This window comes from Balaenoptera acutorostrata, chromosome 5, assembly GCF_949987535.1.
Source record: "Balaenoptera acutorostrata chromosome 5, mBalAcu1.1, whole genome shotgun sequence".
NCBI classification, from domain to species: domain Eukaryota; kingdom Metazoa; phylum Chordata; class Mammalia; order Artiodactyla; family Balaenopteridae; genus Balaenoptera; species Balaenoptera acutorostrata.
In genome coordinates this window covers 36,591,591-36,607,340 of record NC_080068.1, presented here as the reverse complement: position 1 = coordinate 36,607,340, position 15,750 = coordinate 36,591,591, and the positions used below count along the sequence as shown (strand labels likewise).

Here is a 15,750-nt window from a genome sequence, read left to right as displayed (position 1 = left end):
GCTTGAAGAAGATAAAGTGCAATGCTTTTAGACTCTGCTGCCGAAAGTGTGGTCCCTGGAGTGGTAACATTGGCATCACCTAGGAACTCATTAGAAATGCAGAGGCTCAGGCCCTGCCCATGATGTACTGAACCAGAATCTGCATTGAAACCGTATCCTCAGGTGATTTTCATGTATCTTAAAGTTCAAGAAGACTGTGCATTGGTGTATAAAAATGTTAAGGATGCATTAGTAGATTTTAATTATTTGCAAATTATTGCTAACATGTACAAATACAGATTACAGACTGAGTTTTATTACCTCAGTGATGAAAAGAAGCTCTCCTTCAAAATCAGAGAGACATATTGCAGGGGCTTTAAGCCAAGCTCACTTTTTTGATTTGTTGGTAGTTTGACAAATCATTTTTGAAACATCTCTCTGTATGATATAGGCCGGAATGAGACATAGATCCTGGTTTCAGGGAACCTACATTTTATCAGGAGAGACAACCAATTACTCAATTATTAAAAATTATTTTGAGGACATAAAAGGAATGAAGTTCTGACACATGCTACAACATGGATGAACCTTGAAACCATTGTGCTTAGTGAAAGAAACCAGTCACAAAAAACCACATTTTATATGATTCCATTCATATGAAAAGTCCAGAATAGGGAAAGTCTATAGAGACAGAAAGTCATTTAGTGTTAGCTTAGGGCTAGAGTAAGGGTATTTAGGAGGGGGTCCAGGGATGGATAGGGCAGTGATAGATAAAGGGTATGTGTTTCTTTTGGAGATGACAAAAATGTTCTATGATTGGCTGTGGTGATGGTTGTACATATCTATGAATATATTAAAAACCATTGAATTCTACCCTTTAAATGTGTGAATTTTATGGTATGTGAATTATATTGATTAAAATGTTAACGATTATTTTGGGGAGGACTAGGAGAAAGAGTATTGGATTCTATGAGTGTGTATAGTGGGAGCTTTAGTCCTGGACACTAAAGGCTTCTTTGATTGGGTGTCTCTTTAGTGGAGCTTTGAGGAATGGGTGGAAATCACCTGGGCAAGGGCAGGGGGATTCAGAGCATTCCAGGTAGAAGGAACAGCATTGCCTGGGGACTATGGTAGGAAGGTTCCACAACAAATGAAGACCTGAAAACCTAGTGTGATGGAGCACAGGGGCCAAGGGGAGGAGAGTGTCACGGGTGAGGCTGGTGAGATGTTGGGGCCCAGGTCATAAGGGGTCTGCAGGATGTAAAGGTCTTTACACTAAAACAATAGAAAATTACTGAAGAGCTTTAATAATGAACAGGTGTGATTTTTAAAAAAATTTTTGATCACTCTTAATTTCGGGTAGAGAATGGATTGGGTAGGGACCAAGAATGGTAATGGAAGACCTTTATAGATTATGGTATAGTCCAGTGTTTGGATGGATGTGGTCACAGTGGAGGAGAATAATAGATGTTTCAGGACATGTTTTGAATGTAGAGTCAACACTTACTGATGGAAAGGGACTGGGTAAAGAAAAGGCTGAATCAAGGATGGCTCTTGGGTTTCTGACTTGTACATCTCCATCAGTTCAGTGTTGGGCATGTTTAGTTTGAGAGAACTGTGGTCACACACATGGAGATGCTGAAGAGCTGTATTTAAAGGACTAGAACTCAAATGAGTGTTCTGGGCAGATGATGAAATTGAAGTGTTGTTAGCATGTGGGTGGTAGTTAAAGTCATGGGTGAAGATGAAATGGCTTCAATAGAGAACATAACATGAAAAGAGACTGAAGACCAAACCTCTAAGGAATGCCAGCACCGAAAGGTTGCATGGAAGAGGATGAGTCAGCTTAGGAGACTGAGAGGGGTATTCAGAGAAGTAGGAGGGAAACCAAAAGTATGGTTCAGTGAAATCAGAAGAAGAGAATGTATCATGAAGTAAGGAGTAGGAACTCTGTTGAATGATGATCAGAGGTTACATACAATGATGATGGAAATGTTTATTGGCTTTAGCAAACAAGGAGGCTCTTTGTGACTTTATCAAGAGCATTTTCAATGGAGTGATGGGGCGGTAAACCAGATCGGAGCAGATTAAGGAGGGAGTGAGAAGTGAGGAAGTAGAAAGAGTGTGGAAACTCATTTGAACTGTTTAGCTGCAACAGGGTGGAGAGAGAAAGGACTGTGGCTGAAGGGGAAAAAATGGGTTCAAGTCAGCATTTTAAAGGACTTAAGCATGTTTAAACACTGATGAGAAGAGTCTAGTAAAAAGGGAAAATTTTTATAGGGAAAGAAGTGATGCTTTAATGATGTATTTTGATGCTTAATCAGATATTTCATATTCTGTAAATATTTACTGAGCTTTCACTTTGTGCCAGGCATTATACTGGAACTAGGGTTATAGCAAAGACAAGGAGTTTCTGCCCATTGGTTACTTCCCATGATGCCTCCTAGTGGCTAAAGTTCCTTAAGACCAGGTTCTCAGTCTTCACTCTGCTTTACCAGTATCTAGATAATGCCTGTCATACCAAAGATGTCAATAAATTTTGCTGAAGTGTGTTATTAAACCCACTGTCAGTAGGTGTGATTTTGGGGTGATTGTTTCAATAATGGTGGCATATGTATTATACTTAGTAGTAATTACCAGTGGTAGGCAATGGTAAGGATTAGGTTTAGTAAGTACCTACCACTCACTAATGCCAAAAGAATTTCCCTCCATAGCTACCAACCTCTTAGAATGTCCCACAAGTGACTCCTTTTTGTCCCTCCCCTCCCCTCTCCATCTAGTCTCCCCATTCCATTGAGTCTACCTGTACCTATGGTAGATGTCAAGTCCATCCTATTCACTCAGGCCCCATGACCATTGTTTTAAACCTTCACTATTTCTCACCTGTGTTGATCTAACAGTCACCTAACCCATCTGACTTACCCTCTTCCAAGTCATCATCCTACACTGTTCCCAGAGAATGTTCTTAAGGCAAGTGGGTGTAACTCCCAGGTGAAAAGACTTCAGGATACACTTCAACCCTTTGTCATGTCCTCCTTGCCTGCATCTATCCAGCCTCACCACCAGCTTCCCCTACACCCCACATTCACTCATACCAAAATACCTGTCCACGTACACTGTCTTCTCTGGCTTTGTTTATTTGTTTTTGTTCTAGTTCTAAGACTTGATTCAAGCATCACTGCACTTCCTCTCCTGGAAACCTTCCCTCTACATGTCCAGACTGAGTTGGTTGATTCCTTTCCTCTCTGCTCCTATAGGGCCGTGTCCATACTTCCTAATGCATCCTGCCCTCTTTAGTATAATTGCTGTTTCTCAATTTCCCACACAGTGTAGAATTTGCTTGAGTTCCTCATAAATTTTGATTGAACAGTTCAATATTCAAGTAGATGAAAAATCTACTTACAATCACCTAAGCCTAGAACCTTACTCTTTCCTATGTAAACACAAAATAATTTGTGCACTGATTTAATATGCTCTGAATTACCCAGGAATACAACTACCATGTAAGTTGAGGGAAGGTGATACTTTGTTGTCTCTGTAACTGTATCATTCTGCAAAATACATCACTGATGGCAGCATTGCTTGCTAAATCACATCACCAATTCAGGAGCCCTGTATCAGTCTGCATTTGTAGCTGGCCTGTGCATGCTGACTTTGTGTGGGTGTGTGTGCACATGAATATACACTGATTTAGCCCTTATTTTAAAATGTCAAATATGAAGCATTCAGGTGCAACATTTATGCTGATTCTCTGTGTGTATACCTTTTTGTAGCCCTTATTTCAAATTATAAAATATATACAAAGGCATATTGAATGGTGTCTTATTTCTCATAATTCCATACTTGCTCATTAGGTGGTGGGGGAGGGATAAATTAGGAATTTGGGAGTAACATACACACTACTATATATGAAATAGATAATCAACAAGGACCTACCGTATAGCACAGGGAACTCTACTCAATATTCTGTAATAACCTATATGGAAAAAGAATCTGAAAAATTATATATATATATATATATATATATATATATATATATATATATATATACACACACACATATATATGTATAACTGAATTACTTTACTGTACACCTGAAACCAACACAACATTGTAAATCAACTATACTTCAATAAAAAATTTGTGCACATATTTCCCTCATTATGTGTCCTTGTATAGTCATACCTGAATCACTATATATTGAAATATGTGCTATTTTATTATAAATCACTTTCCTTTTATTTTTTCCTTTATATCACAGATAGGAGATTTATATTGATTTTACAAAAGATAGAAAGGATATATATTACAAAATGTTTACTATGAAAGGAGGGCATGGATCTAAAAGGGGAAGAACATCGGTATTTAGTGTCCACTTTTTATAGCAGACACATAGGGTCTTATTTTGTTACATTGACTTTTCTAAAATAGACACATTAATAAAATACTTTTTAAACATCTGTGATATATTTCTTCTTGTTTTAGCTTCAGGGGTATGATAATCATCGTTTTGTAAATGGTGAAAGAGGGAAAGGGAGACTCAGTGAATGGATGAAAGGCACTCGCCCACTTGGGAAGCCCTGGCAGGGGCTTCAGCCGATTGAAAAGTTGTGTTCTGTCCTTTATCGGGCCCTGGTCTGGGCACTGAGGCATCTGGGTTTAGTCATACATACACCAGGACCATCTGCTTGACTTTGGGCACGTTCTTAGAGTTGACTGAGCCTCATTTTCTACAAATCTAAAATAAAAGGGATAGATTTGATTATTTTGATGTTTTTCACATTTGTTCCAATAACTGTGTCCCAGGAAGAATACTATGAAACACAGATGCATTTAAAACTATCCTGTTTACTAGGAAGAATTTTAGTACCAGAAAATTTGAATGTATAATGTGAACTTGACCATGAGAAAGGAAAACTCCCAAACCAAGAATGGTCAGGTGCTTTTCCTATTAACAGTTGTTCACTTTTTCTGCCAACCACTGGGGTTTGCTGGCTGAAATGGTTAGGGAAAATATTGCAAAAGAAAAGATTAAAATTGAGAAAATTCTTTTTATTAACTTATTTTGTTTTCTGAAAGTTGGGAAACAGCATGTGGTTCTGTCTTGGTAGTGGGAGATAGAAAGAGAATTGAAAGTCTGATTATTAAGGTTGTTTTTACTATTCAGAGTTTTTTTTGGTGCAGGTCCTCCTAGTCTAGGACATTATTTTTCTTTAGGCTGTGGTAGAGTTGTTAGATATAGAGAATAAAAATACAGGACACCCAGTTAAATTTGAATTTCAGATAAACAAGTCATTTTTTAAAGTGTAAGTATGTTCCAAATATTATGTGGAGCAATGTGATTTCTAAAACGTTAATGTTAGCAGTCTGCTAATGTTTGAGGGTTTTTCTTGTCTGAGGTCCAAAAAATATCACAAAGTTCCAGCCTTGAAGCAGCTCACAGGGGCCACAGTTGCTATGAGGGAGTTAAGTCCAGCAACCGTTGATAAGAACAGAGTGCTTTGGCTTGACTGTAAATAGTTACCTAGTTTAGCTAAGAAAGTCTGGGAAGGGCTACTCATCTTGAGCATCAAACTGTCAAAAATCTGCTCACAGTTACACCAGGGAGTCCACAGTGTAAATGGGAAAGAATGACTCTTGAGTCCCCACCCCGCTGACGAGTCACGCACTCTGGACTGTCATGAGGGTCTGAAGGCGGTGGCTTCCGACAGAGGCCGCCCAGGCAAGTGGGTAAATATGGTAATAAACCTGCCCCCGGGGGCTGGATGGGCAGTGCAGAAGGGATGGACAGATGGAGTCCGGGTGGACAGGGAAGGAGTGTGTTGGTTTTGGCCTTGGAGTGTAAAAAACATCTGGGAAATAAAATGAATGAAGCTGACTGCAAATGTGAACCTTTGCCAAGATTGTGTAAGAAGGTGCAGCAAGGAACTGGAGCAGATACTGCCTTTCCTCTTCTTGGCCTCCAGCTTTGAGATTTAAAAAAACAACAGAGAAATCACAGTGTTACACATGGGAACACTGGCCAGATTTATAAACGTTTATTAAGTTTGATTTTCCCCAGTTCCCCTGTGTGGTAAGTTGGTTGCTCTGGAAGTGGGTGGAGCTACCGTGTGATCTGAGAGCATGGGACGCGCAGAGCCTTCAATCAGCGTCTGTCTGGAGATGTCAGAGACGTCGTCTCTAGAGCTGGGAACAAGGAGGAATTCGACGATCAGATGGCAGGAACGGGGAACAATAGTAAGAGGACTCAGTGTGAGGACAAAATCGGAAGGGAGACTATTTCCTCATGGGTGGGGAACAGCACCAGAGGCCTGAAGGAAAAGAGAAGATGCCGGGTGAACACAGCCTCCCTGGCCAGCCAGCTGCTCACGACCACGTGCGGAACTGGGAGGGCAGCCCTGACCCTCTGACTTCTTATCCCAGCGGGAAATAGAAAACCCGGCAGCGGGCAGTGACACTGCCTCCTCCCCGTGGTCACAGTCCTCCGTGTTTGCAGTGTGGACCCTCCTTCCAGGCTCCAGGTCTCCGGATCCCTTCTCCTCCTGTGTCCTGTGGGTGTTTCCCAAACCCCACGGAGCTAGTCCTGACTGTCTTAGTGAGCACCCCCTTCCTGCTTGTCCTTCTGCTTGCATCTCATTTCTGCAGCATCAGCCTTCCAACATTTTTGATTAAATATACCTGTGAATAAAAATTGTCGAGTACTCGTCTCCAACACACATTTATTTCCTTATAAACTATATATAAGAATTATGTATATATATATATATATAATTATGTATATAAATATATAATTATGTAAAAACATATGGAATTATAAACAAATCTATATAAAACCAGAAATATATATATTATATAAATATTTATAAATAAATTATAAAAAATTTAAATTGATAAATAGCAATTTTATTATTTATAATTTATAAATAAATTATAAATAAATACATAAAATATAAAATATATATAAGATAAAGTGTTTAGATATCGAAATAAAAAATGGAAGAGGTCAAAAAATTATTAAAATAAATGTATGTTTTTTTCCCACAATTCCATCTGTCTTCTTGGCCAAATCTTGGAGTACATCTGTGTGGTTGGGAGACCCCTGCTGGACAGGAGTGCACCTGGGCCTGAATCTGATCTGGTCTCATAGTCACAGCCTCCCTCACAGCCTCCCTCAGCTCCTGACTGGCTCCCCTTTCTGTAGTGCAGGGCCTGGAGCTCAGCACCCAATATCCAGGGTCAGAATGACTTGAGAATCTTTAGCTAAAAGCACTCACTTTCTGGCTTTCCCTCAGTACAGGAGTAAGTGATAAATACCTGAGTAATCTCATGCTGCCTCTGCTTGCTTCTCTGAGCAAGGAGGGATTCTGGCGCATGCCCCAATCAAGGGTAGATCTGGGAGGGGGAATGCCTCCAAGTGATAATGTGGTGACACCCCCAGAGGTCAGGAACCCTTGGGAAGTGGGAGAGGCTGGGTCTCTGAGAAACCTGAATATATTGAAAATGAGGAAGAAGTTAGGAAGTTCTGTTACAAATGGGTCATGGGCTGCAATCAAATGTATGTGCAATGAAATCTATGCATATATCAGAACAACTTATGAAATGTGTCATCAGTATTTAAGAGAAAAGATTAGAAATAAATCCTGCTAAATGATAGAAAATACCCTCAAATTAATAGTGAATTCCTGAAAATACTGTTTATCTTTATGCTTAGTTTCCTCATCTACTAATTTGCAGATAATATGGCTTCATTAGGACCTCACAGTTCTCACTAGGATAATTCAGTGATAAGGCATTTAGTGAAAGAAAATAGCCATTTGTTAGGCAACTGAACAGCTGCTAAAGCTTGTTGGAGACAAAGCACAGGGGACAAGCATTTTGCCACACCCACATGAGCTCATGTGGGAACTGTGGATCCAGCCTCACTCTGTTGGCAGCTGTTGGGAAAGGGCTCCCACTGCAGAACTGCTGCCTTCCCAATGGCGTGACCGCTGTGGCAGGTTCAGATCTTTCTAAACCACCCTCTTTTGTCCATCCACTCTTGCTTTTCCCCATCATCCATCATATCTCATTCAGGAAAGAGGTGAGTGGGGTCTCACTTCCCTTCACTTCTCTATCTTGAATACCTAAATTAATTTTTAAGCATTTATGTAAGAAAAGGCCTATCCCCCATCTTGATAAGTATTAATGTCGTAGTACCTTCAAAGCACAGTTTTAGGCAGGAAATGGGGAGATTGTGTTTGGATGGCAGTCCAATGACAGTTGGTGATAAATTTTTGTTTTGAGTAGGGAAACAAGTGTACAGTGATATCAGAGATACTTCTTGAATTACTGCCTAATTTTTTGGCAGGTATCATATTTCCCTTGGCAAGAAAATGTTGTTTAGGGATGCCTTTTTGTCTTCATTCTGTATTACACTCTCTGGGATTTTTTTGCTTTGCTTCTGCTAATGTTAGAAGCTCAACTCCAGGAAAATAATGTACAGGGTTAAGCATTTTGTATTTTTATTGGGTTTAAAGAAATGCTGTATTCAGGCTGAGTTAAAACTTTGAAAAAATGATTTAATAACTGACAGTGCTTTGGAATCATCTCTTAAACACGTAGCAATGTTACTCTGAATTGGAATATATATATAGTTTATTTATTCAACAAATATTCATTGACTGCCTCCTTTCTGTCTGGCACTGTTCTAGAAGCTGAGGGTAATAATTGTGAACAAGACAGTGGAGCTTATTCTTATTTTTTCGGTGGGGGGAAGAGTACAAAACTCAGTAAATAAACAAATTAATAAGATTACTTCAGATATTAAGTGTGGAAAAGAAAAATAAAGCAGAGGTATTTATCAGGGTCTCAGCAAGAAACAGAGGTGTACTTAAATTATAACTGAGAAAAGTTTAATAAAAGTTCTATTTATAAAGATATGGGCAGGAGATGAGTAAGGAAACCTCAGAAATTAATACAGTGCTTTAAGGCTGGGAACAGAGGCAAACCCTGAATTGGAGGACCCAGTTCCCTGAAGGATGGAGAGGACCAGGTGGAGAGGGCCGCTGTACAGAGGCTCTGAACTTCAGTGTGGGCCTCAGCCAGCCCTTGGGTCTCTCTGGGGATGGAACTGAGGAAGTAAGTTGTCCACCTCACAGGCTCCCCACTGGCCTAACCCACTGGAAGTCATGTGGCGAGGGAGCTGGATGATGTAGTCCATACAGGTCAGCCTTCCAGGGAACAGAGCAGGGGGGAAAAACGTGGACAGTGTGGGTCTCGAGGATCAGGGAAGACATCCAGAGCCAGAGGGAAATGGAACATTATATACAATGGTTGGTGATCTCAAATGTCATATTGATTCTGCCTCAAAGGCACTTACAGTTTATTTGAAATGATCCAAAGTAAGTTTATGAAAACATAACTAGCAACATAAAACTGGTTATCGGTAATAAAAGTCTTATACACTGTAACACTTATATTTGAGAAGAGGAAGGGATTGCTTCTACTCTGGAAGATGAAACACTGCATGGAGTGAGGGTAATTGCATTTGAGCTTAAGGAATGAGTAGAGTGTTCATTGTTGGGAAAGAGGAAGTGAACATTCCAGGACTGTAAAACGTCATGGGCCAAAGTGCAGAGATAAGACATGTTTTAGGAACAATTTGGCTAAAGTGATTGGATGATTCTACAATCCTTTTAGACTCATAGACTTGTACTTAAAATAAACCTACTTCCTTCTCAACTTCCACTCAGTATAGAAATCGCATTGGTAGGTACTAGCTTGCTGCCTTTCTCCCTCCCTCTCTTCCTTTCCCTTCCCCCTTCCTCCTTACCTGTGTGCCTTTTGACAAGCATTTATTGAGCATCTACAGTTTATACACAGTTGTAATAAGGCCCTGTATTGAACAAGACCGTGTTCTTACTCAGGGAGCTCAGTTTCAATTTTATCATTCCAGATGGTTCCAGTGATTCAGCAGGATCCTAATAGTAATAGCTAACATGTATTGAACATTTTTATATACCAGACACTGTCCTTATTTTCAGAGGACTTGGTTTGTCTTATGAGGAATGCATTAAAGATTTAGGAGAAGGGATTATTGAAATGATCTTCCACATTTTGGCCCTACAAAGGTGTGTTGGACTGTTTTAAAAGAAGCATCCATTTGCTGAAATATTAAATTGACTGACAACCTAGTGCATATCAAGTGTGCCTAAGATTTTAAATTTAACTAGTGTAAGAGGAAGCTCTTTGCAGTGACAGACCCATACAGATTGAATTTGGGGCCCAAGTGAGTTCCTTCCTCTCCGTGGCAGCATTGCCCCTGCTTCCCCCCTTTCTGGGATTCCAGATCTCAATTCACAGGCAGCCAGGCAGGTGGAAACTTCATGCAGCGACGTGAAGGCAGGGAGCTGCAAGAGGCAGCAGGCCTGGGGAGGGAAGCACCCCCAGGCTCCGCTCCAGGGCAGGCTGAGATCTAAGGAGGGTGGAGCATGGTTTCTTTCCAGCGGAGGGAAGGGAGCTGACTTCCTTCTCTGTACTCAGAGAGATGTTCCTTTAGAGGCTTGCTGCGGTTTCTCTTCACTTCCAGTGTTGACAAGACAGAATTCATTTGGAAAAAGAGAGCTCCATGATTCATAATGAGCTATTTTGTGCTTTTAAAAACAACTCTTTAGAAACTGAATTTTCCTTATAACTCTTAAGTCTTCTCTTTTTAACCTTAGGCTCGTTTAAAGAAATGAAGTTGTGTACAAAAATGGTGATGGCCTATATATTAGGAAAGGCCAGTATATTGCATTTTCCCTACCCAACATATATGAATTGTAAATTGGTCTCCTATGGAAGTTTTTCCTCAAGAAACCTGGATAGAGTTTTAGTGCTAGTCTTATCAAATTTGTTCATTAAACATAGCTCAGGCACCGTAGTAATATTTAAACTGGAGTAATCGTTGCGTTGCAAATGAGATATTATTATTATTATTATTATTATTATTATTATTATTATTATTATTTTGTTAGAACAACTCAGCAAAATATAATTCTGGTTTATTGTTGGACAACATTGTTTCACACATACATCAAACAGGCCAAAAAAATAAATAAATAAACAGCAACTTCATAGACAAAAAAAGAAAAAAAAGAAACCTTTTATCTGGCTTTTTTAACCTTCTCATACAAATCAACTACTTATGGTACAGCTAAGTATATACACAAAAAGTGTTATGGGAATGCTCGAAATAATATTGTTTTGTTGTTGTTGTTTTTGCTTTTTTTACAAGTTTTTTTTTTTTTCTCCTTTGAGATTATAATGAACATGGTCACACCACAAGTAAAGTCAGAAGTAGGACAGAGAACGCTCCGAAAGCTGGTTTGGTCATCCGAGATCATTAAAAATGGCTGACCCCCTAACAATATGTACAAAAATATAAAATGTAAATAAAAAATACAAACAAATTTTCCTTTTTAAAGTACTTTAAGAAAAAAAGCAGGGCCTTGGAAGTTTTGGTTCTTTTTTTCTCCCCTGTTGCAAATTCGCGTTGTGGTTTTGGTTGGGTGGTGGAGAGAGCGTGTGACGCTGCCCTAAGTGGGCGGGCGGGCAGGCGGTACTCTCTACTCGAAGGTGACCACGTTTAGATTCTGAGACGGGAAGTGGAGGGTGAATAGGTCACGGTGGCCTTTTAAGTTTAACTTTTCCTTTTTTGCTGTCCAGTCCTCCTTATCGGTCTTCAGCTTCTCGGTGTCAACATCATCATTCTCATCATATTCAGCTGCCCGCTTGTCTGGAGCTGCCTCAGTGTCATCATCTTCATCTCCATCCTCTTCCTCACCATCACCTTCCTCCTCCTCCTCCTCCTCCCCCCTTCCTCCTCTTCTTCATCTACCTCAGTGTCGGCCTCCTGCTCTCCATTTGCCTCATTAGCATTTCCATGAGCAGGTGCCTATCTTCCATTCTCCGCCTCCTCCACAACTTCCTTCTCTTTTAAGTCCTTGGTGGTGATTTCGGAGCTGGTGTCCACGGCCGCGTCTGACATGATGGGGCCCGCCGGTGATCCGATGCAGCGGATCAAAAAGAAAGCAGGAGTTCGACGACTCTGGCGATCAAGATGCCGGAGTCCGCGGCGGAGGCAGCGGAGGCGCGTGGGGAGCCGGACAAGGGAACAATGCAAAGATGGCTTTTCAGAGCAGCCAGTCCAAGTGAGATATTATTAATGTGGTTTTAAAGAATGTGTTTCACACATTAAAGGGGTGTTTTAAATTTGCATTTTTACTGCTAAAATCCTGCAATCTAGGTATTTGAGAAGTTACTCTTAAGGTTATATGAGTGTTAACTTTCTCATCTTTCAACTTGCTTGCCAAGATTAATTCCAGATCAAATCCATATGGAGTGAGAGATACTGTTGAGCAGACCCCAGAGGTCCTGCCTGTGACACGGGTGGTCTGAGGGTGAGAGATGGACTGTACTGGGGGTAGGAGGGAGGAGCTGCAGGCAGGGTCCAGTTTCAGAAACTAGCTTTTGGAAGGAGATGGGGGAGTGACGGGGTCCGGAGGAAGGAGAAAATGCAGGATGTGGTCATGGGGATGCTTGGAGACAGGCTTTTGCCCTGTACCAGCAACAGAAAGTGGTTCTTCTAGGGCCTTTCCTGTGGAGCTTGCAATTAGGCAGCCTGTGCAAGCACTGGTACAGCCAGCTTTCTTCCAGACCCCAGAGAAAGGAAGCATGCACAAAAGACCAGGGGAGAGAGACTCAGTTTGTGCAGAGGATCTCACGGACATAGACAGGGACTGTCCGTGTCTGTGCTCTTAGCCTCCGACCAAAGCTACCAGGACCTCTCTGCTGGGGTGGACTGTGTTTCTGCTTTAAAACAAGCATGTGGAAGGACAGAGCACTCCTGAGACATTTTTCTTCTTCCAGTTTTATTGAGATATAATTGACGCACAGCACTGTATAAGCTTGAGGTGTACAGCATCTTGATCTGATTTACATACATCGTGAAGTGATTCTCACAGTACATTTAGTGAGCATCCATCATCTCACATAGGTATAAAATTAAAGAAATAGAAAATTTTTTTTTCTTGTAATGAGAACTCAGGATTTGTTCTCTTAACAACTTTTACATATAGCATTCAGCAGTGGTAATTATATTTATTATGTTGTACATCCCTAGTACTGATGTATCTTATAACTGGAAGTTTGTACTTTTTGACTGCCTTCATCCAGTTCCCCCTCCCCACTGGACTTTTTTTAGCTGCTTGTCAACAAGAAAGAGAGAGAGGTTTTCTGTGTGTATTCAGTTTGGAGTGTCTGCTTGCACTAGGTCCATGCTAGAGGCGGTCGTAGTTCACTTACTGCATAACCTCTGCTTCTCCACACACCTGTGAGGCCTGAGTTTTTGCTCTCGGTGAAGCAGATTGGGGTTGACAGTAAAAAAAAAAAAAAAAAAAAGGAGGAAAACTCAGTAGCCTTCTTGAATCAGATTAACAGAGACCAGATATGAGATCCTTTTTGAACCAGAAATTAAGGTAGATATGACTCAGCTTCCTAAAGTCAGATCTGTAATAAGTGAGAAAGTTCCCATAGTGGGGAAGGAGGTAAAGAACTCTTGATTCTAAGCAAAAGCCCCTCAGGCCCAGAATTTGGGCAGTTTAGTGTGTATTTTGTCCTCCCCTTATTGTCAGAAAGGGGACTTCTGTGACCACTTGTTCTCTGGCTCATCCCAAACCCCAGTATGTGTTGGACAGTCTCAGAACTGCCTAAGACTGTGGAGTGGGCACCTCCACTCTTCTGGCAGAGTTTGGTGTCCAGCTGCATTCACAAGGGAAAGGACTAGGTGGACCTGGCATCTTTCTTCTCTTGTGAGAGATGCAGACCCTAGAGGAGAGGAAGATTGGAATCTGATGCTGACTGCTTCCTTTCCAAGACAGCCACTGATCCCTCAGCTCCAGAGGGTGTTAGGAGGAACTTCGGCATGTGCAATCATGTGCAGTTGGGAAACTGGTGATGGTGCCCAAACACAAGAGCAAAAGGAAAAAAGGAAGGTGGGATCTCTCTGGAAAGTCAGAAGAGATTCCCTAGCCACAAGTAAGTGTAACACAGAACTCCTCAGAGAGAAGACAATGTAGCAGATTTGTCAGGACTCTAAAAAGTCTTCTTGGAGTAAGATGTAATGAGATGAAGGCATTTAGTTATTAACATTCCTGGGCCGGGCTGGTTCTCACAAGAAAAACACTGAGGGCTATCATTTGCACTTCCGACCACAACAGAGTAATCCTCCCACCATAAACAGCTATGGAACAGACAGAATAGATGAGGCAGCTGTTTGCAGGTGTTAGACAACAGGCAGAGCAGAGAAGCACAGGACAGGAGCCCTTGTTTGCCCTGGCTCTTGGGTTCAGGGATCTTTCCTGACTGTGGAGAAGTGAGGGGGAGCCTGAGAAAACAGTGGTCTTGCTGAGCTGAGAGGCAGGAATCGGGGTTTGGCGCTGCTGAACTTTGTGGATAGAGGGGCTGGAGAAGAGGAAATTGCTCCGAGGGGACCCCAAAATCTGTGTGGGTGTTTATCCGAGGTCTGTGGCCCAGGCCTGGGCTGTGCACATACACCTCCTGTGAGGTGTAACTGGGGAGAGGAAAGCCCATGATGAGAAACCTGAGTTTGCCCAGTGCCAGGAGATGCTGGAGGGAGTTCCACCGCAGAGGTGGGGAAACCCCACTGAACAACATGGGCATTCACTTGAGATCACAGAGAGTCCACATCCTAGGAATAAGAACCATTCCCTCAAGAAAGGGCCATACCCTAAGAACACATGCCAACTCTTTAAAGGAAGACAACATAATTCAGGCTCTTTACAATGTGTCATATATAATTCCCAGTGTACAATATAATAAAACTTGCCAAACACCTGAAGGGCCAGAAAATATGACCCAGAGAAATGGACCCAAGATGACCCAGAGGTTAAATTTAGCAGATAAGGACTAAACAAACTATTATAACTATGTTTAAGGACTTAAAGGAAGGGTTGGTCTTAATGATGGAACATGTGGGAATGTCAACAACAACAACAAAAAAAATAGAAGCTATAAACATGATCTACATGGAAACTCTAGAAGTGAAAAACAATATCTGAAACAATATCTTAAATAAAAAGTTCATTCTGATGAATAGAAAGAAAAAAGATTTTTAAAAAATGAACAGAGCCTAGAGACCTCTGGGACAATATAATCTATCATACACATAATTGGAGTTCCTGAGGGAGAAGAGAGTGAATGGGGCAACACAAAAATATATATATTTGAAGACATAGGGCTAAAAAGTCCCCAGCTTTGGAGACAAACATCATCGTGCATATCTAAGAATATCAGCAAATCCCAAGCAGGGTAAATAAAAAGAGATATATGCTTAGATATATCATCATCAAACTGCTAGAAACTAAAGATAAGGAGAAAGTCATGAAAGTGGCCAGAGGAGGGAGGGGGAAACACATTATACACCAGGGAACAACAGGTAAACTCTACATATAATAAGCATAAGAAAGCTGGTGTGGCTTTGTCTTTTCAGATGAAGTAAACAAAAACTGTCACAGATCAAGGAGGACATTTCATGATGATAAAAGGACAGTTAAGCATGAAGACATAATCATCCTAAATGTGCATGTATCTAGTAACAGAGTTTCAAAATACCTGAGGCAAAATCTGACAGAACTAAATGAAGAAATAGTAAAATAGGTAAGTCAGAGATTTTAACAGCCCTTCTTAGTAATTGATGGACCAAGCAGAAAAAAAAAAAAAAAAAAAAAGAGC

At 40.9% G+C, this 15,750-nt stretch overlaps 1 protein-coding gene and 1 pseudogene across 1 annotated transcript in view; one reads left to right on the top strand and one right to left on the bottom strand.

The window, feature by feature from the left end:
- Positions 1 to 15,750, top strand: part of DCHS2 (dachsous cadherin-related 2) — a 309,593-nt gene that overhangs the window by 91,727 nt on the left and 202,116 nt on the right. The gene's annotated exons all lie outside the window — the stretch shown is intronic.
- On the bottom strand, positions 11,544 to 11,986 carry LOC103004967 (prothymosin alpha-like; annotated as a pseudogene).